The following is a 25,407-nucleotide window of genomic DNA, read 5'->3' on the forward strand; positions in this document are numbered from 1 at the left end:
TGTTCATCCTACAGGAACAAAGAATCAACATTTTGTCAGAGATTTCTCTGTGAGAGATATCTTTTTAAAATCAGAACACTGGTTTCATATAATATTCATTGTTGCAATATATTGTTCCTCTTATACTTTGTCTTAGAATTTCCTTTGTGAATAAGAATTTCCTTTGAAGCACACACAGTGTCTTGACTTTTAGTGAGATGAAGGGCGTTTACAATTGCATGACCAGGTGTGAAAGGCAAATACTGCTCCCTGTTTTGCAGCAAAATCAGAAATCTTGCAAAAGCAGCTTTCTCCCACAATGGAGAGGAATCTTTGTACTTAGCACCGAAGCCACAATTCCTGATCAGGATTATAAAGGGAACATCATGATGATGACAGGAGTAGATGAGAACAGCAGAGGAAAGGTCAGCTTACATTAAGAATGACATTGCTATCAGGTGTCAACCCCATTATGTAGACAAGTTCTAACTGTACTGCGTCATATGAGAAATTTGATAACAATGCACTTGCAAATTCAACTCAGTATTGAACAGCACTACAGAATGCAGAAATCACTCTGCATTATGTTTTTGTGGATTTTTCTGGATTTTATGGAAAATTTACTCATTATGTAAAAATTAACACTGACCAAATATAGAATAAAGCCCAGACATTATTAAAACTACAAAAAATCCAAAATTTTAAGCTGTTTCATTAAGATTAAAATTAAAGCTGGAGATAAGGGATTATTTCACAGACAAAGAATTTTATTAAATCATAACTACCACATAACTACCACAATAACTGCTTTCACACCTTCTTGATTGGAAGAGTAGTACATACAGAACTGGACTTCCACAAGTAGACAAAATTAAAGCATGCTATATTAAAACGTTTTTAACTGTGAAGAACAAACATATCACCCTCTGTTAGACTTATATTTTCGTCTTAAGTAAAAAACACTAGCAATTACATAATAACTCCAAGTACTTCTTTTAGATAATGCAGTCTCTGTGAGGAGAGTTATGCTCTTTTATGCTATGAAATACTGCCATCTGATGTCTATTCCAAAGCATAGTCTTCAGACAAATGCAGTGGCTTTATAAAACTAGTCAAACTGACCCATTGAAGATCAACAATCTATGATGTCATTAAGAACATCAGCATTTATCATAGTGGGCCTGGGATCATATTTTAAGGTGTTCTATGTTTCAAAGGTAATTAGGGAAGAGGAAAGGCCATGGACCAGCAGTTTTATTACCCTTTTTCTTAAATTAAGTCAACAAGGGCAGTTGACACCTTGCATTACAGGTATTGAGGGTGTTTGCTACATTTTCAAAGAGGTAACATGCCACATATACAGAACAGCAGGATAAATCCTTTTAACAGAAGAAGTGAACCAAGTCATTATTTGCATGAGTAGCTAATTAAATGCTTTTCCTGACCGTGTTAGTAGGTTAAATTTCTGTACATTGATTATCCATGTCCCAGATACCTCATTTTGGCTCATCTTCTTCCTTCTTGTCCTCAAAGGAAAAAGAAAAGCTATTAAAAGTCTCAAGCATGCTTTTTAGATTTTTAAAATTTAAATTAAAGCCTGCTAACTGATTTTTGTTATAGACAAGAAACATGAACAGTCTTCACTGTAATAAAAAGCAGAGATCTAACTTCCAGCAAGATAAAATAAGCATTATGTGAATTAGACAAAATGCTCAGGTTAAAAGTCAGTAATTGTGGGGAAAAAAAGAAGAAAAATGGTAGTAGCATGAGGTGTTTATGCAGGTACTAGAATAAAGACTTGAAAGAAAACTGCTCCATAAAGAAAAAATAGCATTTCCAGTTTAATTTGTTTTAAAAAAAGACAGCAAAGTACTTCTTTTTCTATAAAGATTAATTGGGAAACCACCCTACTAGACTGTGTTTTAATAAAAACAACTCATTTTCTTACAAAGATCACTAAAATTATTAATAAAACTTTGAAAAACTTCCTCAAAAAAGTATTTTTTGTGCTTTTATTCTGATGAATTAATTTTCTGGGCTTTCCATATTGAAATGAAATAATTGAAAAAAACTTATATTCAGTTAAAATAAATACCTGTATTTACTAATCATTTTGAAAAAAGAAATTTGAGAGCTGATACATACCTAATTTCCAAAAGTTCATCTTGAGAGTACTTTAAGCATATTGTATTGTCCTATTTAAAGGCACTGACAGTTAAATTTAATTATGCAGATTTTGTATAGTCACATCTCATAGGTAAAAGTTATAACAAGAATAGTTGTAATTCTGCCTGCTATACATTCAACTGCATCATTATAAAGCTCAAGGCAAAAGCACAGAACTAGAATCTCCTAATGAGGGAAATTTATTACAAAAAAAAACCACAGAGGTGCCAGTAGCTTTTATTGTCTTCCAGTGACCACCTAAAGATACTAAAAATGAAATTAAAGTGTTCAGTTCTTGTACTTTTCACAATCTTTCCTAAGAAATATGTACCTTATGAAAAATGTACTTTAAAAAAATACAGGCTTAAAATGCTTACTTTTCTGTTAATTACAAAGACTTTCTGAGTTGCTGTATATAGAAAGACTAAGTTAATTGGTTCTGCAGAGAGTACTGTGCAAGATTAAATAAGTATTTCACCTCACATAAAAGACAACAAACAAGGATTTTAAAGTACTTTTTTGTAACAACTACTTTGAACACAGAGGATGATAAATTATTTTAATATTTTAACTGCTAATCAACATATAAAATCTATTATGTGATTGTGTCTATTTTAAATTACCTTGAACAAAGTTTATCTTATTAGAGAATAAATGCAGTCACTTGGACGAAGCAGAGCATTTTTTTACATCTTACTTAGGACCAAGTAGAGAATTCCAGACACACAGGAATGCAAGCCAAAACCCACCCTCCAATGTGTTACCTTGAAAGCAAGCAGATCAGTATCACAGGATGATAGAAGTTAATAATGACCTCCCCTGATCAAGCCCACTCTCCTGCTCAAAGCAGGAGCAGCTGTAAGGCCAGACCATGCTGAGGCACTAAGGCACCTGAGAGTGGCCAGAAGTGAAGGGAAAAGAAGTCAGAGGTGGTTGTGAAGAATGGCTAGTATGCCATGGTTTAACTTCCCAGAGTAAATAACGTAATACTGAAGGTATGGTGTGACGGAAGAGCATTGCTCCAGATAAAGTAGAAAATAAGTATCTTGGACGGCAATATGATTCTTATTTGGAAAGAGAGGTTAATAAATTAATTGAGGAGCATAGTATTGAGGAAGAATAGGACAAAAGAAGAAATTAGCAGGTGATAGAAGTCTTAATAAAATGTTATGTGTTAGCAAAGTTCAATACCTGCCAGTTGTCACATTCTCAAACAGCTGGGATGGTATTCATGAATTTGCCACTTGCAGGGTAATGCTTATCAGACTAATGTTTTCCTAGCAGTTACATGCATGGCCTGCTGAGGAGACCACAGGTACCAAGCAGCTTCCTACAGGTAACTAAGAAGGGGATTAGTTGGACTTAGCATAGAAATGGCAGGCATATACCAAGAGATAAAACCTTTAACAGACCAAGGTACGGGAAACACATGCACCTCTAAATATTCAAAGGAAATTCTAGGCTGCTGTATTCACTTTTTGTCTTTGATCTGAGTACATTTTTAACATTCTAACAGAACAATATTACCTAAAATGGCATTAGAACACCTTTCAAAATTATAATCAGATACACATATATTTACAAATATATTTTCAAAAGAGGAACAGAACACACATGAAGCTGGGTATGGTGTGTTTAGCACAATAATAAAACCATTTGCTATGACTTAAAATTCTAGAGCATTTCCATTCTCAAGAAGTTTCCAATAAAAATGTTTCAGAAGAGCAGTCCTGAGGAGAAGGGAAAGGAGAGGTCAGTGGAAAGGACACAGCACAGAAGGAACCACACTGAGTCCAATCCCCTAGTCTGTGTTTCATGGGGATATAGGCTTCATTTAATAGCATAGTAGCTAAGAAAGTTTTTTGTTGTAATCCTAGATCTCTAAAGAGTAGACTCATGACAGATGCTCTTAGAACCTTTAGAAAACTCTATAGCCTAATCATGGGAGCATAATTTTGCTTATTGATGTCAGTGAATGCATCATGGCTTTGTAAAATTCTAAAGATTATAAAGTATCATAAGTACTTCGCAAAAAGTACATCGACATTCCAGATTCCTAAACTTTAGAGTTTATTTCTCAAGCTAGCACAAGCAATCTGTCTTACCAAACTAGACTTAACCCAGGCTCTCCAAGCATGGTGGTTAAGCCAGAATGTAATGCACAAATAAACAAGTACATTTCTCTGAGGTCAGGCACATGCACAGAGAGTTTACTTTATAAAAAATCTACACCATCTGCTGCATTTCAAATAATTTGTTATTTTGATCATGCACTAAAAGCTGAGAAGAATTCAAAGAAATATTTACAAAACTGTGAGAGATTAGAAGAAAAGAAGATGAGTCTAAAAATCTACAATAAGACTGCATAACTAATTAATTGTCTGGAGATGAGATGCTACTTAATGGCAAAAAAGTAAGTGCATTAAAAGAGAAACATAGCTATTTAACAGGGTTTAATATCACAGGATGCTTCACAGCCTGCAGATTCTTTTTTAGGTTGTTGAACTTATAAATACTTCAGTTCAAACGCATTATTACAAGCTGGTTTTTAGAAGTCTGCAGTTTCTAAAATTTTGAGTATAAAATAAAATTAAACATTAAAAAATATTCATACAATTCACTTGCAGTCATTTCTGTATCTATTCTATAGACGTTAAGCTGGTCACTTTGCAGATTTGAAAGAACTGGAACCTAAATAACACAAAGGATTCTATTCTACACTGTTATTAAGAATTGGAAACCTGAAAGAGTTTCAAGGAAAAAAAAATGTCCTCCCTACATGGAAAAGCTTGGGATTGTGATATTTTAAATGCATAACACTTTTTTCTTTCTAGAATTGTCCCAGAAATTATGAATTTCAGAAACTTCTCTGGAATTAACAGTAAGTATTTATGTGCTTGCCAATTCTATAGTGTGTCTTTCTTAATCTTAAATAGGACTTAAGTAGGTTCCATAAATCTTTTATCAAAATTTGGTTATATCTTGCAGAATTCTACTCTGCAGTTTGAAATACTGTTACTTTTTTTTTAAAGGTGCTTGGAAAGAAACCTTCAAAAACCTTCAATTCTTTTGGTTGCATAGGCCGTATAAATTTTTGTACAGTAAGAGATTGGTGTTGCATGAGATTAGAGCATGATGCAGAGCATAGAAAGTTATAAATATAGGTATAAACAATGTCCTAGAGAAAAATGGAAACAAAGTGGGAATTTTAGTACATCTATCTGGAAATAATTTATTGAGGTACATCATATAGCAATTGTTATTACAGAAGAATAAATATATATAAATATAAAATATATTTATTTAAATCTGAAATATATTTAAATCTATAAATATATTTCAATCTTCAGATTTAAATCTGCTATCAGATACTCCAAAGGACTGCAGCAGTCTGTAAGATAAAGAAAACTGGTATATTAGGCAACAAATATTATTAGGAGAGCTTTAAGATCACCTGATAAACTGGCCAAAATTATTAGTATAGAGAGTTTTTTTTCTGAACTTATGTCAATTGACTTCAAATGGGGACAGGAACAATCTCTAGAACTATGACAATGAAAAAAGAAATCATCAGTCCTCTATCACCCTCTACAGGAAAAATCCTAAATCAGAGTTCTTAAAGGCAGAATTAAACAAATCTCTACCAGCATTTTACCACTGATTTAAGGGACACCTGTATTTTCAGAGAAGTTAAATGTTTCAAACACTCTTGTCAGATATAACTGCTATCAAAATGTCTCTTTTTTCATTTATAAAACTGAGGGCAAGAACAATTAGCAGATCTTTACAGAATATGTTAAATATTTGTGTTACAATCACACCTCTGGATTACTGACTGAAACCAAATCATACTAATTTGACAAAAAATTAATGAAAGAGTTGCAATTGCAGAATCCAAAATTCTAAACTGAACTTTATATTATACTTTCTATGCTAACATAGCATCTTCTATTTAATGTTAGCAAAGAATACACATAAAGCTCACTAAAAAAAAGATTTGCCAGCAAGTAGAAAAGGAAATAAGGATTCAGTGGGATTTCCTTTCATATGAATGTAAAATATGAAATCTATTAACTGAAGGAGATAATCCAAAGGACAAATCATAAAGCAGCTTAGTGTCTGTGTAGTTTTATAATTCTGCTGTTTGTTTCTTATTTTCACAATGTCTGGGGGTTTTATTATATTTGAGATAATTAGATATCTTCCTAAGATAACCATTAAGAATATATATTGAGTATATTTATACCTTGACCCTCTGAGGCCTTGGAATCTGAAAAACAGGGACATTTTCTTCTGGGATTGAGGGATGCAGGGCAGCCTACCCTCTGCATCATAGTCTCCTCAAATATGAAGAAAAGAAGGGTAGTAGTCCCCTTTTTAGAGGAATGGAGGGCCTAATATGCCAACTAGACCCAACGCACCATACCAACCAGGAGGTGTATTATCACTGAGGCCCAGATAAGGATGTCACCAAGAAACTTCCTAGCCTGCTTCAACCCATGGATTATTACCCTCCGCTGGTTTTCTAGGTAAGCAGTGATGAGGTCCCAATAGAAGGGTTGTGGACAATCAAGACAGAACTTAGCGCCTTGAGACAAATGATCATGGGACCTGGGGTACATGCTGTATTCTCTTCTGTCCTGCCACTTGGTCTGAATGATGGGGCAAGAAACAGAAAAATCATGCAGATAGATATCTGGCTTAGAGACAGGTGCTACCAGAAAAAAAAAAAAAAAAAAAAAAAAGAAAAGAAAAAAAGGGGGGGGGGAATGGTTTGATCACAGTCATTTTAAACAACAGTGAGCCTGCTGGTAAAAAATGGGCCTGCCCCAAAGGTGGTAAAAGACATTACCTGACAAGCTAGCAGGGCTTGTTGACAGACTTTAAACCAGATTTGAAGGGGGATAGGAATATTTCCAGCCTTGAAGAGACAAGGTGTGGGAATGATATAGTGACCACCCCAGTAGCAAAAGGAGGCTCAAGCAAGCACAAATAGTGAAAGACTTAATTACAAGAAAAGACTGTGGGGCATCCCTCTGCAATCCTAATGGGATACTGACACAATCAAATGTAAACAAACACTTGAAATATGGGGAATAAACAGGATGAAATATAGATCTGTGTGTAGTCACAGGACTTTGATCTCATTGTGATCAAAGGAGGTGATCCTGCTCATCTACTCAGCTCTGGTGAGGCCTCACCTGGAGTGCTGTGTCCAGTTCTGGGCTCCTCAGGACAAGAGATAAATGGAGCTCCTGGAGCAGCTCCAGCCAAGGGTAAGAAATACGATAAATGGACTGTAGCATCTCTCTTACAAGGAAAAGTTGAGTGAGCTGGGTCTGTTCAACCTTAGGAAGAGATGACTGAGAGGGGAACTTGTCAATGTATACAGGTATGTGACAGAAGAGGGTGGACCAGGCTGTTCTCAGTGGCGCCAAATAGGAAAAGAGGCAACAGGCAGAAACTGCTGCACAGAAATTCCACCTGGAAAAGGAAGAACTGGATAAGGAAGAACTTCTTTACTGTGCAGGTGGCCTACAGAGCACTGGAACAGGCTGTCTAGAGAGGTTGTGGAGTCTCCCTAACTGAAAATATTCCAGAACTGTCTGGACAAAATCCTGTGCCACTTGCTCTAGGATGGTCCTGCTTGAGCAGAGATATTGTACTAGGTTAACCCCTTCTGACTTTTAATTAAAAGGAGAACCCACTGAGAAAAAGCTAAATTCTCCCTGAGGTGATATTATTTTCATTTCTAAGGGAATGGTATCTATGTGTATATATCAAAAGACAGGCAAGGGGATTAATTGGAAAGTGTGGAACCTGAATATTTTGTAAATGGTATTAAATACCAGGTAAATATGGTCCTGGTTTTGGCTGGGGTAGAGTTAATTTTCTTTCTAGTAGCTGTACGGTGCTCTGTTTTTTGGATTCAATCTGAGCCCAATATTGATAAAACATTGATGGTTTTAATTGTTGTTAAGTAGAAGTTATTCTAAGTCAAAGACTTCCCTGCTTCTCACACCCAGCCAACAAGAAAGCTGGAGACACAAAAGCTGACCCAAACTGGTCAAGGGGACATACTATGTGACATCATGCTTACTACATTAAAAAAGCAGGAAAGCTGGCTGGAGGCCACTGCTTAGAAAGTGTCCAGGCATCAATCAGGGAGCGATAAGCAATTGCCCTGGGCATCATATATTTTATGTGTTCCGACTCTTTTATTACTATTATTATAAGCATTATCATTTACTTCCTTTTCTGTGCCATTAAATGGTCTTTATCTCAGTTCATGACTTTTCTCACCTTTACTCTTCCAGGTCTGTGGGATGCTTAGCTGCCAGCTGGTATTAAACCACAGCAGTGGCTTAATATTTTCTATGCTGCAACTGCCATTTTACTTCTTACTTTTTGTCTCTTAAATATAGCTAAAAATCATAACCTGAAGTACAGATAAGGGGAAGCACAGCTGCAACCAATACAGCATGGAACAAGAAAAAGGCTGGACTTGATTAAAAACATGATCCAGGTTTTAAATTGGAGGAAGCAAAGCAGAAATTTAAAATAGCAGGTTTTGTTCAATGGATCTTGAGTATGAGTGGCAGGGAAGAAAACAGCATGTTTCTTGGAAAAAATGAAGTTCTATAAGAGAGTAAAATTACACACAAAAGTTGGCAAGATTATCCCAAAATCAAGGAAAGCGCAGATCCTTAATCAAGTTAAATTAATTCAAGTAGCTCTTTAATAACCAGTGATACTTCATCTCAGGGGAATCATATTGTTTTGTAATCTCTGGTCAGTAGAAAAAGTTTGATTCACATTTTCCACCTGAAGGAGCAAAGTTTGTACATTTCAATCAGAGTTAAGCATGTTGTCCCTGTCATTCTAGGTAATATTGAAAGCATGGAATGTCTTCAGCCAGCAGTTCTTTTCCTCACAGGATGTTAATCAGTTCATAGAATTTAATTTTTTTAAGTTATGAAATTGGAAGCAGCACAGTGTGAGTGTGACTGGAGGATGGGAGGAATGTCAGGTCAGCTGTGTGAGAGGCAAAGTGGTAGAGACTAGGCTGAAACTCTAAAATCTGCTTCTAACTGAGCTCTTCTGAGTGCCTGTAAATAAACACTGTATGGCAAATATGGTCACCGAAGAGGCAAGCTGAGCAAGTATGGAACATAAGAGAGGAAGAAAAAACAGTACCTGAAATCTCCCATTAGCAACATTTTTTGACCTTTTTTTTTTTTAATCTTGTTTTGTACTAAATTTAGTGTGAAGGTACTCTCTTGCATTTTGCTGTTGCTATTCAGTGACATTCACCATAACAGTTCGACTGTTCTTTAGCAGTGAAATTACTAGTTGTTTTTAACCAATAATAAAAGTTTTCTTTCTTTGTTCAAACACATTTAGTCTTAAACACTGACAAATCTGAATTTCTATTTTTAACCTACATCTCCAGGCTGCTACAGAATCTGAGCTGTCTGCATCTGCAAGAGAGAGCTGCAGTTGTGACAACACCAGACTGGGGGTGGTTGACAAGTTGAAGGCAAGGCTGCTATTTGGGACGTAAAAGTATTTTGATGCCAGAATTGTCAAGGAGTTCAATAATGATTAAGTGCAAAATGTTGTAGCTGGAATGGGATAACCCCCTGCACTAGGTACAGGCATTTTTCTGTCTAGCTGGGGAAAAGCCACCCAGAAAAGACCAGAGGTTTCTGGTGGACAGGGACTTATTTAGCAAACTAATAAGCTTCCGCCATGTATCCTTGCAGTAATGATGGCCACATACTCATCTGTATTAACAAAACTGTTCTCAGCAGACTGAAGGAAGTGATTTTCACCATCTTAAGACCACATGGGGAATAGCATGCTAACTTTTGGGCTTCTAAGTGCAAGAAAGACACTGACATTGTGGAGCAAGTCCAGAGAATGACTCAAAGACTAAGAAAAGTAGGTTTGTTTATTAGCAAGGAAAGAAAACTAAGTTGAGACCTCAGCACTGTCTGCAACCACTTAATAGGAAGGTGTAGAAAAGAGGGAGTAAGATTCACAGCAGACCTGCACAGATAAGTGGCAGTAGATACAAGTTGGAACACGTTATATTCTGACCGGATGTATAAAAAAAGAATTCCCATGAGGATGGCTGATCAGAACACGCTGTCCCAAGAGGCTGTAGAAACTCTACCCATGGAGATACTCAAAACCCAAGTAGGTTTGCAACATGCTGTAGCAGGAGGCTGGCTAGAGATCTCAGGAACAGATGGGATTCACTGAGACTGCATGCTTCCTTATCACTCACTACTATAGACCAGAGAGTTTAAAAAAATTAATACAGGTTTTCATAATTAGGTTAAGCCCACAATAATATACTGCAAATATATAACAAAAACACAATGCAAGCAAATACGGCAGAGGCAAACTCATTTACGAGATTTTGTCTAAGAAAAGCTGATACACTAAATATTTTGTTCTGTTTTCTGATTTGGGGACTGGAGACATGATAAGAAGTTAGTGGGGTTGAAGTTCAAAGATTAACAACTCAGTTCTTCATGTAACAAATAGTTGATCTCTGGATGTCTTTGTGAAGAGGGGCTACAGATAATAAAAGTTTGTATGAGCTGAAGGGCACACTAACAAGTTAATGGAAAAGAAATCCTTGTTGTTGTTAATTCAAAAGAAGTCACATCCTGCATAGAAGACTCAAAAATTAAAATGACTGAGATTAAAATGTCTTAAGTAGGCTTATCATATATGCTTGTGCTGTTCTTACACTTTTTCTTTGAAGACTTTCTTAGAAACTTGCCTATGGAGAAAATCACAGTCAAAAAAGAAATTCTAGACTTGATAAACCATTGCCCTCTCCACAAACAACTGTTCTAAGGAAGAGTTAACAGTGGTCTCCATTTAATAGTTAAAAGTCATGGTAACATGGAAGAGGGAAAAGCTAGCAGAAAGAATTTCTGAAATGGAAACTGCAGAGAATTGAAGATGAGCAATTTGAGTTTTAACTTCATGTGGAGTGGAAAAAAGATAAGGAACAAATGTATTCAATAATATGTTTAGGAACAAAAGGAAAAACCCCAGTTGAATAAAACCAGACTTTTTAATAGGAGTGTTCTACATATTACAGCAGAGAGAAAAAATGAGGACACCAAAAAAAACCACCAGATACCTAAACACATCAGAATAAGCATAAGGTTTGCTTGTGGACAGGAAGTGAGAGTAAGGAATTTAGAAACATGCACAAAGTGGAGGATTTTCAGAGTGCAGTTTTTACAAAAAGTCTTTATTACAAGCCTGAAATATTAGACATGCTGGAGTACTAAGAGAGTAAAAGGAATATAAGAATATAATAATATGCAGATTTTTGTAAAATTATAAAGAATTGATGAAAATTTATAGTGATGACTCCCAACTGCTGTTACTGCAAATGCCATTTCTTATAAATTTAGTTTTTAGTCATCTTCAATTCTGAATGGATGTGAAGTAGATTTTTAAATTAATCTGGATCCATATTTTATAAAAAATTATTTCAAGAGAGAAAACACTTCCATCTCCACTTGCAAAAAACACGATTGTTAGGCTAAAAAATAACAGTAATGTAATCATTCTCAAGGAAACACAGAGACTTTCAGAGACTTCTAATGACAATATTATAATCTTTTTTAAGTATCACCTGAAGATAAAGCATTTCAAAAATCCCCCCCACCAGAACTGCCAAATTAAGAATCCTGCACAGCAGGAGAGATGTCTCACCTTTGAAAGTACTGCTTTAAGAATACAGAAATATAGTATAAAAGTCTCTTGAATACAATTCTTACAACATCGTCTCAGAGTCTTATGTACTTCTTATCTTCAACTGTAGTAAGTGTACAATAATCCAAATCCCATTCTTCTGTCATAAAGGGAGTGAGTATTTAGTTAGATTCTCTCAGACTACAATTAAGAAAATTACATTTCTTGCTTATATTAATGGAGCACATACTATAGTAAAAACATCTTTCCTAACCTTTTTCAACCTTTTTCAACAAGTTGCAATGTTTTCATACTTAAAAGAGCTGACAAGTGGATTAAAGAAATGTTTCTCTTTGCATATGACAAAGACTGCCTTTCATAAATACCTCTTTATATTTTAAAATAAAATCTGAGTCATTCAAAGGACTTAAAATACATATAACTGGGTTATTTTTACAGGATATGAAAACTCATGCAGAGATAAGGAAACTGCCTTCATAGGGTTAAAACATGTCTTAAGAAGTCCTTTTATTAATATTGATGAAAGAAGTTTTAACACTCTTGTTAATTGAAAGAAAAACAACAAACAACCAAGTTGCTATTCTTAAAACAACTATGAAACATTTCCAGAGAAGGCAGTCTTCAAAAGTGTAATTTATGTATTTCCTTTGTCAGTAATTAGGTAAATAATCTGTAATTAATGCATCTCTTTACCAGCAGAAGGAAATAAAATTAGACCCTTTTTTCAGGCAGATGAGGCTCTCTGGCACTCTATGCTGCAATCAAATTTATTTTAAAAGGTTACTTTTATTGCAAAAGCAATATTATTGAAAAACAGATTTACAAACAGACGTACACACGCGTGCAAAAAAAAAAAAAAAAAGAAAAGAAAAAAGGGGAAAAAAAAAGTTCCTGAAGCCCGAGTGAAGTCTCACAGGCTCACAGGTAGAAGTACAGATGAAAAATTAATGGCCTAAAGCTGTGCAGCCAAAAATATGGGAGTTAGAGATCTGACAATAAAGTCACAAAGTCCTGTACCCTGTCCTTCATTTTTCATAACTCTACAGATTGTGACCACCACATGCATAAAATGAAAATAGCATGCCACATCTCTACATGTAACCCCATGCTGCACTATGAAGAAAGAAAAAAAATCTGAGATTTTGGTTACAGCATTTTCTGTCCTATGTCATCTTCGTACTTGCACTAAGAAAAAAGAAACCTGCATGCAACAGCATTTACTCCCGCCTAACAGTAGAGGGGGCCCACTTCCTTAGAAAAAGATCTGGGCTTTCGCCTCGACAAAGTCGAATTTTGTGTCTACTACTATTACTAGTGAAATGGAAACGTGAAAATACACTTGGAAGCATATTATTGGAGAAAGTTATTGTTTCTTGAAAAGAAACAGGTTTTTAACTCCTCACAAGCTCGAATTTACTGGGAAAACCCATCCTTATTTTACCTAAATTAGATGAAAACAGAGGCAGAACAGAAGTCAGAACAATAAAAAGAAGGAAAGGCTATTACAACACACAGTTACTTCTATCTAAGTAACTATAAGTGTGAATTTCCTATCCAGAAAAAAATATTGATTCATTCAGATTTGGGTCATGTTCTTAATTATTTGATTCAAGAAAATTAAAAATAAATAAGAGTATGAGCCCATATTTTTAAATTAGCTCAGTGGCACTGTAATGATTAAATCAGCTGACCATCAGATCCTACCAAGAATCCATAGAAAACTTTCTTTCTAGTTCTTCCCACTGAAAATGTAATTACCATTCCACAAACCAAAATTTAAATTTCCAATTTTTCTCTTTTTCCCTTTAATTACACATACTGGAGCAACAATCATTTTATTTCTCTAGCATTTTAAATAGTTCACAACTTTCCCTTATCTGACCTGTTTCATTCACCATGTATTTAACCTAACCCTATACAAATAAACAGAAAAAAAAACCTACAGATGCTTGCAAACTATTACCTTTTTAAAAAATGTATTGCCTGAGGTGTGATTTAAATACCAATATGCGAAACCAATACTCCCAGTGGTGTTTAAACTTCCAAACATTACCCTATTATTTTAAAAAACTCAACAAATATGTCCTCTTTTTGATTTGCATACTAATAATAGCATTTATCTATTTACAATGGTTGAATTTCTTTGTCTTCAAATAACACTGGCATATATTTTGTAATAATGGTATCTCTTAGTTGTCTCTTGGGGGAGCGAGAAGTGTCTTACTAAATATATTTAACAATGTTCAAGTTAGTTCAGAATAGTTCTTTGAATGCTCCAATGAATCGTCACAAGCAGGTAACAAGAAACACTGGTGAAGTACACTAGTAATACACACCAAATAAAGGGCTTCAGTATAATATCAAGCAAGTTTTTCTTGTAGGAAACAAATAGCATTCTGATTAGTACTAGCACTTTTGTAAGATCACTATTGAAATGTTAGATTTGGTTCAAATGAAAAAGTATTTGTTTCAATAATATCAAAAGCTATTCTGGGGCGTCTCTGTTCTTTTTTTGATGTTATAACACACAGCCTCTTTCTGGGACACTGCTCAAAGTTATAACTGTAGCTCACTCTACTAAGTTGACATACGATTTTCTCTTCAATTCTCACAGCAGAATACAGTGTCCCCCACTATGGCAGTTAAAATGCCACATTTCCAAACCAGCCCTAGAAGCTAGTCTTCAAAACCAAAACCACATAAATTACACAGATACTTGTGATTTTGGCACACCACTAAAAACTAACCAGTTGTCCACATAGTTAAAATTAGATAAACTACAAAATAAAATTTTAAAGGCAAAGCTTCATAAGTAAATATGTACACGTGTACACAGGGTGGTTAGGCAGTCAAAAGCGAGCTAGGATGAAATTTGTTCACACATCAAGCACATCAAGAGAGCACATCAAACTCTGATAATATGAAGCATCAAGATCTTATGAAAGCTATTAATTTTTTATATGGCCATCTCTTAGTAATGTCTTATATAACATAATAAACATTTTTACGTAAATGAAAAAACAAACAAAACAAAAAAACCAAACAAATCCAGGCAACCTAATGGATTTGGACACATAAAATATTTCGTTTTCCTGTAGATTTGAAATAAGGGCCAAGCCAAATAAGAAAAAAAGAGGAGAAGGAGACATTCAACAGCTAAATGACTGAATATGCATTAAAATAATATTTTTTAAAAACCTAACTACCAGAGAACTGAACTTTGCCTTAAACCCTAGATGTCAGTTCTTCAGCGGAATATTATTTGCTATGGATAGTCAAAATAAATTTATTTTAAAGTTGCTACAATGTGGAAACCTGGATTCTTCCCTCCTAAAATTAGCTCCAGACAAATTTTTTCCCTAGAACAAAGTACTGATACAAAGTGCATAAAAAAACCACAGATGCTCAGAATGTTACTCCAGTATAGATTAAGATGGTCACTTTCTGAAATGGGGTCTCCTTACTTCTCAAACTATGCATTTTTTACCTTTTCCTTTGAATCAGCCTTATCATATGCACAATAAATCAGGTGAGAAAGATTTGAAATTATTTGAAATAATTTGAAATTATTTGAAATAATTTGAAATTATTCCCACCAAAATCTCCACAGAATCCCAATTAATTTACAACTTTATTAAACAGAGAAATTAGTATATTCTATATCATCTGGAGTAGAGGAGGCAGCTGGAGGGTAGATTTATTAAACCTGCCCTGAAATAATGGACTACTTCAAGAGATTCTACAGGTGCAGAATCTACAGGTATCCCTCTCTTGAAACTTAATTTTATAAGACAAAGTTTATAAACATGGATAGAGGGTTAAACTTAAACTATATATTTCTAAATAACTGTCTACACTCCTTTTTTGGCAATTATAGAGATATGGGATTTTTAGTTTTTTCTTGGAATATTTTCCATAAATCAAATTTTGCATTCTGATATGAAGAACAGTTTTGTTAATAAAAGTATAAACAAATAATTTAAATATTTTTTTTCAATTAACATTATCCAAAAGAAATCTTCAGCTTGAAAGAAAAGGGTGTCATGTTAAAATATTAAATGTCATGCTACCAAAAATACCTCAATGTGTTTAGTCTGATTATGTTAATGTCCTAAGGAGAATGTGAGTTTTTTCATAATGACTTTGGAAGAAATTGAGCAATTAAAGGAAGAAACTGTAAAGATTAAGAAAGTCAAAGTAACAGCATTTATTGATTGTAAATTCTGTAAGGGAGCTAGGTAAGCGAGAAAAATTGTATTTGCAGCTTCACTAAGTAGGCTTATTGTGAACTTTGCATCCAAAGGACACACATGGAATAGAATATTTATGGATGACATGACTTCATTTAAAATATTCATTTTGAGAACATACTGCTTCAGACACCAAAACCAATCAACCGCAAGACCCCGATCTGTAGCTGAGCAAGCTCTCTTACTTCTGCTGTTCTTTAAGCTAATTTTTCAAGCTTAGAAAAGGATAGTCTGGGTTATTAATAAGGCATGCAGTCAGGACTATAGACTTTCTACTCCTACCATTGGCTCACATTAGAATTATATATTAGTATTTATTTCTTAGAAAACAAAGTTTTGATACTGATGCACTCCTCCCTAAATTTGCATATACTTTGAACTGCCATGAATTTCTGTAGAGCTGTTGCGGACAGTTCAGACATGAGATCACAGATCTGATTTTTGCAAGTTAATTTTAGATCAGTTTGAATTGTTCTCTTGAAATGAGATACATATCCTAACAGTCGTATGATGTAAAACATTTACAATACAACAGTTGCATTAACAAATGTTGATTAAGAACTTAAATCTTAAAATTACAGTTACATTTTGAAGAAATACTGAAATATAATCAAAGCTCTGTATAGAGAAGCCTAAAATTATTTATGCTGCAAATATTCTAGGGAAGTGATGGACTGCATCCTCTTTTACCAAGAACCAGCTTTTCTGGATATTTTCTCTAGTTGTAACTTCAGGAATTGATCAAAAGTTATATTAAATAAAACAGTTAACTGGTTAAATATTCTACTCTAATGATCTATGTTGTGTCTCAATAATTACTTTCTGAAGTAACAGCATTCTCCTGTCATTACACTTCCTGATCCAATCTAAAAGTGTAATCTCTGTTCTCTACTTTTATGTTTTCAGGAGAACTGCTAACTCCTGTTTGCTGGAGTCAGCTTCTTTGCTGGCTTGACAGGAAATGACACAAAGCACTCCACAGTCATATATCTTCTTGGAATAGCTTGCACAAATAAGAAAACAACTCGCTGTACCTTGCTATATAAAACACCTTTAAACACAGAAACTCAAGGCAGAATTAGTATCAGTTTACTAGTAGGAGAAGATACAGATATGCTGCTTTGCTGCTCAGTTTACTACAGTATGATACTGACTTTGGATCCATTTCTGTTTATGACTACAAATTACACTTGTGTCATTGACTAGTATTTAATTAATTTTAGATGGGGTATAGAGATATTTGATTTTTTTCAAGATTAAACACTTTTTTAAAAAAATGCCTGCATTGTTTCATTCATTTTGTTTTGTAGTTGACATTAAATAACAATTTCCTTGAGGAAATTTGTGTTTACACATATGATTACACAAGTATAAATTTTTATGACAAATAATAAGAAATATTTTTAGAGTATTCTGGATAGAAGGCATTCAGCTTGCATATGCAAAATATTACTATGCCCAATATTCCCACTGTTCCCAAGCTAGTCCTGCAATGCTGAATAGATGTGAATGTGAATACAAAAAATTCAATTGGATGCCTAAAGCAACCAAGATTTCTTTTGAAAAATCTGCCATCTGTCTTACACTACTGTGGCCATAATCTTCACCAGTTGTCTGATGATGAAATTTAAATTAAGAGTACATATGAAAAAATAACATTTTAGAGTTTTAGATATATACACATAAACATATATACAGATATATATAATGACTTGGATATATAGACATATGCAAGTACCAAAAAAAAATTCTATTATAGAGTGAACTTTAATTCAAGGATGAGATACTTTGCACATATGAATATGGGTCAGCAATCTTTAAACTACCAAAATGTTAATAGCAAAGGCAGGCATTCCTATTGCCCGTATATGTCCCTGTCCACACCACAGGCTGTAAGCTACTGTTGTGGCAAAACTATCATTAAAATGTACAAAGGTAATAAAAAACATAAAGTGAAACATTCAAAATTAATGTAAGATAATATTATTCTGCCTTTATTCCTGGCAGCTAAAGCTCATATACTTTTTAGTAATGTGAAAAGTTATCTAAAATTTGGCAGTATCTCCAAGTAATCATTTTCATAAAAAGCATTACAAACTTGTTTTCCATTGAGCTGGAAGGATAATTACTGTCAACAAAAAATGAAATGTTGTAGTGCACAACATGACCTTGTATGATAAAAGTGTTTTAAATGGCAATAAACACAGTCTGGGGAAATGTGATGGTGGTTTTGCTACATTATATCTGTGAGGGTTCTACTTATGTATAGTAGTGACAAATTATCATTTCAATTTGTTCTGTCAGGTTCCTGTCAAACAAAAGGCAGGTTGAACACCAGGGATTACAACTAAAACTTCAGTAAAATTGATCATACAAATAAAAATAGTAATGAACCACAGCTTTTTTCAGCCAGCTGTATTGTCCCAAGGCCACAAAAGTTTCATTAGAAGAGTAGCAAAAAATTAGTAAATTGCACTGTTTGAACCATTTAAATATCTTTATATCAATTCCACAAAAAAAAAAAATAATCCAAGCACACACTTTGAATTAAAAAATGTCTGTTCTTGGTAATGTGTCTTGATTGTGTTTTTTCAATGATGAGCTATTGCATAGGCATAACTAGATTACCATTATTATAGTGCTGAAATATTACAGCTTTAAATGAAGAAAATATTAATATGTTATATAGCGACTATTGAAAAAATTGTAGATTCACAACAATTATTCAAAACAATTTGTCTCTGTCTTCCTCAAAGATTTGCAGTCTCTTTTATGTACCTGTAGTCTTAACTTTTTGATATCTAACCTTGAATTTTATTATTGAAAATCTAGGTTTAATTTTACTATGTTCTAGATCACCCTGTAGGATTCTGCTGATATTTCATCTTCATTAACACATCAGTGTTTTCTTAATTTCATTTAAAAACTGTCTAGCAGAGCCTTTTTTTTACTCTGCAAACTCTGTTTACATAATAATAAAATGATGTGACATCCTTCTAGGAATATTACATTGCAGGTACTCTACCAGAAATCAGCTGAAATTAGGTTTTGACATTGTCAGGTAGATCTTACTTAGTGTTATATTCTAGTGATTCTTCACTAGTTTATATTTACTAAATCAGAGTATTATACAGATAAAAGTCAAACAGCTCAAGCAATGGGAAGAATAAAATGGGAAGAATTTGCTTAGCCACATTTATTATCTCATTTAAAAACAGTATTAAGTATATAAATGTGAAAAGAAAAATTTAAAAAAACAGGGTGGATATATCATCAAGTATCAACCAAGATATAATACATATCCCACAGAAGACTGTTAAAGAAAACTCACACAGGAGCATTTTTTCCTGTGTGAAAGAGAGTAATCATGAACAAAGGTCTGCAAGGTAGTATTCTTTAATCCTTTGTATAGTGCAACATTACCTTAGCTGTCCATTCTGAAGTATTTCATCCTCTGAGTACTAAGATTTCTAAATTGTGCTGCAATAAAAATATTATTTTAAATTAACCTGAACTACAAATTACAATTTGTGTTATCATTTCCAGCAGATAGTATTCAGCATCCTTTCCCTTCTCTAGGGAAACACACAATCTCGAGTGCTTAAGGAAATATGAGTCATACAATAGGCTGTCTCCTAAAGAGCTGCATGTATGACTTTATCGTAAAAAAATATAAGAATTTGGTGTTCTATAGACTTCTACAATTACATATACATTGTATCATCCCTCTTCCATAGACCCTCATTATTAAATTCTAGTAATTCGCTATTACCTACATGATAGTACCTAAGGTACCAGACAAAGTAACACTTTGATGAAAGCTATAAAAGGCCAGGGCAAAAACCACAGCTGTATCTCATTTCACTGTTCAGTATTTCACAGTTTTATGATATACCCTGCTATGGGATGTCTAGATTGACACATAAGTCACAGGGCTTTCATCTTTCATTAGCCTTTAAAATTACAGAAGGTGCTAGAGCAGAATTTAAGCTAACTACCTAGTTAGAGAAGTAACCTCTGCCTCCATAGGTGTCTTCCTCTGTAGCGGAAACCTAGAAAGTTTTTCTGAGGAGACTTGTAGAATTTGGGTTGGTTTTTTGTTTTGTTTTGTTTTTTTAAACAATATGGTAGGTAAATTGATTTTATAAAAAGCAAAGCAATGAAAGGCATATTACTAGGTTTGGTACTTCCTCTCTACTCTTCAGACAGCACACCTTCTCCCTGTACTAAATAGAATACCTCACAGTAGCTATGACCGTATCATTTGGCAAAACTGCCAGAAAAAAAGGGAAAGTGTTTCCTGCAAACACACAATTATAACTAGTTCAGAACATTTTATAAAAAACATATGACAAAAAAAAAAACAAACCACCAAAAACAAAAACACCAAAACCCAAAAAAACCACACACTGGATATTACAATACACTTAGGTTTTGGGAAATGGCAACTCTTTTTATAAGCTGTTCATCATCTTGGAAACTTTATCCTTTAATTAAGATTACTTTAGATTACATAGCTAGAGTGGGGGTTTTTGTTGTCAATTCTGTGTTAACTAGCAAGGAAGTGAAGAGTGACCATAGCTGAGTATCAAGCAACAAGGTATCATTCAGAAAAAAACCCACATCCATAGATTGCAAAACAGTCCATTTACCTACATTTTCAAAGGAGTTCTGTCTTTCTTATGAAACTGGGGGAAAACACTGAGGAACAAATTCTCATCACCAAATTCAAATGGGACTGCGCTTACAGTTTCATTTCTTATTTACAGAGCCATATATAAATTGAGTAACAGGTAACTTGGCATATAATAATTTATAATAATTGAATAATAGAAAGATTGACAGAACTTGTTTTTCATAGCCATTCTCTGGGTAGACCTCTTTCAAGTCTCTGAGGTGAAACTTAAAACATAGACCTGATGCATGTTCCAGTGGTCTGTTTCCAGTTTATTTGTAGGAATTCCCACTGTAGGTTTAGAAAGTAAGAAAGATTTCCCTCTTTCTTCTCATCTCTTTTTATGCCAAATAATGAAAGCAAGAATAGAGAAAATCCCAATATAACAAATTTACAAGAAGTTAATTTTACAACTGTATTTATCAAACCTGTTATTTATACAGGAACAGCAAGAATAAATTATATATATGGAATTTGAGACTGATCCCTAAGGACAAAGTTGGTTTTTCTAACTTCCTGTTCAGTGAAAATGTAGAATATTTATGTCTGTTAAACCAAATTCTCTATAAACTGGCTACTGATTTACTTTATTTCAATTTATTCCTAATATATTTTGTCACATGCATATATAATATCCATTTTAATAAAGGTGTCACAGTTATAATTAATGTACATTGCTTAGTCTCAAGACATTTTATATTTAATCTATTATTACTAAGTCTGTAATTTTCATTATGATCTAAACATAGAGACAGTAGAATGTCCCTGCTTCATACAGACACAGACAACAAAAGCAGTGCAATTACTCTTAATAGTAACACAGAATAGCTGTTTGTACAGACACTTAACTTACATTTACAGCCTCTCTGTTGCTGGTCTTTTTATATTCTTTCAATAAATCACCAGAATCACACATACACATGAATGTTCAGATAATACATATACATGGACCAATATTATATATTCACATAAATATAAGAACACATGAATAAGATATTTATCTTTAGCTAATTGCTGGGAATTAAGCTAATATATAAGATTTATATTGCCACTACCCCAGTACCAAATTGTTTTCAACCCTAACCTGACAGAAAATGTGGAGTATCTTATTCTTCAGTTGCAGTCTTTCCTCAACTATCATCTCCTCACACATCTAGTCAGACATTATTTAGTGTTAACTCTAAAAGAAACCTTTCTAGAGATTCATCTACACAAAACTTGACTATTATTTTACATGTCCTTCCATTTTAGCTGACAATCTTCATGCAAGTAATTTTTGAATCTTCAAAATGGGAGTTTTGTGAGGGCTTTATGAATAATTGAGGTACTTTGCAGGCTATAGCCTCTGCATGGTGTGCTAGAAAAATCTAGGTGTGCAATCCTACTTCATTGTAAATGAGTTACTTGCAGTTCTTTCCCCAGTCAAGTGTAGGGCTATATATTTTTTAGATCACTGAATTAAAAGAAAAAATATTTTAAAAGACAGAGGAAAAAAATTGTTAAATTGAAATAAATTATACTTCAATAAATTATACTTGAAATAAATTATATTTCAATAAATTGAAATAAATATATATACTATATAAATTCCATTATAAATTCAAATAAATCTCATTTTTACACAAATATCTAATACTTCTCAAAGTACTACTGATAAATCAAGTTCACAAACTTCCTCTGATTACTATGATATTAATGCTAGCCAAGAAGGTCTAAAATGATGGTTTTGACAAAAAAAGTAGAGGTTGTGCCATAATATGATAAAATGTAGTGGTGTGGGACTCTCATTGTCAGACAGTTCAGTGAAGTAGTTGAGGACAATCATCACCGACATGTTGGTGAAACAACAGACCTTCCTGGCAAAATAAACATGGAGTTTCACTGAACATGCTATGAAAATATCTGGAGCTATGTTTCTCTTTTACTGATAGATAAATTCTAGACATGCTGGGAGACATCCCTCAGGGCTTTTTTTCACATTTCACTTATGGATAACACATATGTTATGTGAATGTTTTCACATTTCACAAATGGATAACAGCATATGTACCATTTCATATTTATCAAAAAATCATGCTATAGGATTCCTATTGAAATACATCATAAACCAATGTTTTGGGTTTTTTTTAATAGGAAATAAAAGAAATAAAGTACTAGAGCATACATATGATTCTGAGACTACAGAATTCCCAAAATAAATCCATATGATGCACAGCTCCTCTATGTATGGTTGAGGTTAGATGGTACAAGACTGGTTCAGCCTGGAAAAGAGGAGACTGAGGGGAGACCCCATTGCTGTTATAACTTTCTTGTGAGGGGAAGAGGAGGGGCAGGCACTGATCTCTTCTCTCTGGTGACCAGTGACAGGACTGAAGAAATGGTCTGAAATTGTGTCAGGGAAGGTTTAGGTTGGATATTGGGAGAAGTTCCCTCACCCAGAGGGTGGCTGGGCACTGGAACTGGCTCCCCAGGGAAGCGGTCATAGCACCAGCCTGACACAGTTCAAGAAATGTTTGGACAATGCTCTCAAGCAATGGTGTGATTCCTGAGGTGTCCTGCACAGGGCCAGAAGCTGAAGTCAAGTATCCTTTTGGGACCATTCCAAGTCAGGCTATTCTATGATTCTATGAACTAAACAAAACTGAATGAAGTTGCCTAGGACTATGAATACATTCTGTAAATAGTACTTGTTCAGGACTGCTCTATGCAAGGCAGTAGGTGCACACTGAAATGAAAAACCGTTTTTCCAGATCTCAGATGCAACTTTTCCTATCCATCTGTAAAGATACTAACATCCAGATTCTCATTAATTTATATCTACGTTATTCACACAGAACGCTGCTGCAAAGAATATTACCTAATTTTCTATTGTCTTTTCCCTCTTTCCATAGCATCAAATAGATAAGCCGGTCCTTTCAAGGCTGGTCATTACTTATTCCCTCCTTATCTTCATCTTACTGCCTCTGTGAAAACTCCCACTTGCAAATCAGCTCAGGATATCAATTCACAATTAACACTTGTCAAGTCTTCAAACAAGTTGGAAATGTTCTAACAGCTAGTGAGAAATCCACCAGAGAGTAATTTGCTCAACTAACACATTACTCTCCACTGGAGTGACTGCTTTTTCTTGATATTTGCAAAAATACTGATACTATTCTATATGAATATGACTTCAAGTTATTAAATTACTGACCAGTAAACAATTCAGCATGAGATCAAGTGCTGTAGATTTAATTGCAAACCACACATCTGCCATACATTGAGCCTATTCAGATGACAGGTAATATCCATTTATTGGCATGTCATAGAAAAAAGTCCTTCAATATCAAAAGTAAGGGCTGACATCTGAAACAGCAAAAATATTAAAGTATTTTGAAACAAAAGCTACTTGAAATTAGCATCTACACCACTTACAGTACACATAAATTTTACTGGTGTTAAATTTTAATATTTTCCCAAAGGTCAGTCCATTAAGTTCCTTCTAAGTAATTTTTAAAAAGGTGATTTTATCTGACTCCACCACCTTCCTCTCACTCAGATACCCTTCTCCTTGTGCCAAGAGGCAAAAGTGCTCACAGACCATACAGATCATAAAACTCAGAACCATTTACGAAATGAGTGGAAGCAGAAATGTAAGTTCATATAATTTAAAAGCTGTACAGTGCAGGAACTGGAGAAATTGTTTGTTTCTGAGAAAGAACATAATCAGAGTGTGATGCTTTTTCAGTATCACCAATATCAATATATTGGTATTTTTCAATTACACTGTTTAGGTAAATACTAAAAAACTTATTTATTGTGTTGATCCAATATTCCAAGACACTGCAACTAAGATGTTTGTCTCCACAATTTAAGTGACAAGAAGGTTTATCTATGTAAGGAAATCTTTTCTTGATGCCTTGGAATTCTGATCTAGGCTAAGTTTCCCATAAGTACTTCCTCTGATCCTTGCATCTGAAATCCCTTCCATATACCTAAATTCTAGAATCATTTGACTTATTACAGGACAGTTTGATCTTTGGAATGACTCATCACTCCATCTGAGGCTTCAATGCCACCAAAACTAAGGCAATGGTACCCTAATAACAGATATGGAGAGGCTATCAATAACCACTTTCTTTTATTGAGTCAGTTTTGAAAGTAATAGACATTTTCTGGCTTCTAAAATTTGATGTTGTGTCTCAATAAAACAATGTTTCATATCACTTTGGATAACCAGCTACATTCTACTCATGTAAAATTAAACTTATGCAATATATAAGGTGCCAGAAATTGGGAATTTTTTCTAAGAAAATTGAGAAAAGTTTGTGCTATCTTCAAAATGTAACATTTCATTATGTAAAAGACACAAAATATATTTTACATATTTTAATTTCCACCTATGTAACATTTTTATTAATCAAAACAAATTTAAATGGTTTTTATCAACCATATGTTTATTACACTAGCTATCCTATAGAGCAAATAAATTCTACAGAATTTAGAATTTATAAATATTGTTAAATCTTAATTTATGTAGGCCAAATATATATTTTTAATCCACCATAGTTTATCCTAGTGCCTTTGGTTGGAACTCTGGAACTAATG

General features: G+C 34.0%; 1 protein-coding gene and 2 long non-coding RNA genes across 9 annotated transcripts in view; 2 read left to right on the plus strand and 1 right to left on the minus strand.

Moving 5' to 3' along the window:
* The window catches only part of PDE4D (phosphodiesterase 4D), a 509,895-nt gene that overhangs the window by 307,392 nt on the left and 177,096 nt on the right, over nucleotides 1-25,407 (minus strand). The window lies entirely within an intron of this gene.
* On the plus strand, nucleotides 3,003-12,673 carry LOC135291437 (uncharacterized). Of its 3 annotated transcripts, none has more exons than XR_010354234.1 (4): nucleotides 3,026-3,140; nucleotides 3,427-3,481; nucleotides 4,980-5,026; nucleotides 9,599-12,673. It is a non-coding gene; the product is annotated as an uncharacterized LOC135291437 (long non-coding RNA). The 3 variants fall into 3 exon arrangements; XR_010354235.1 differs by having other exon boundaries at nucleotides 3,032-3,140; nucleotides 3,430-3,481; XR_010354236.1 differs by lacking the exon at nucleotides 3,427-3,481 and having other exon boundaries at nucleotides 3,003-3,140.
* LOC135291436 (uncharacterized) lies at nucleotides 6,492-9,077 on the plus strand. The gene is made up of 3 exons (XR_010354233.1): nucleotides 6,492-6,674; nucleotides 7,305-7,421; nucleotides 7,538-9,077. It is a non-coding gene; the product is annotated as an uncharacterized LOC135291436 (long non-coding RNA).

The sequence above is a fragment of the Passer domesticus genome, chromosome Z (genome assembly GCF_036417665.1).
Source record: "Passer domesticus isolate bPasDom1 chromosome Z, bPasDom1.hap1, whole genome shotgun sequence".
Lineage (NCBI taxonomy): Eukaryota > Metazoa > Chordata > Aves > Passeriformes > Passeridae > Passer > Passer domesticus.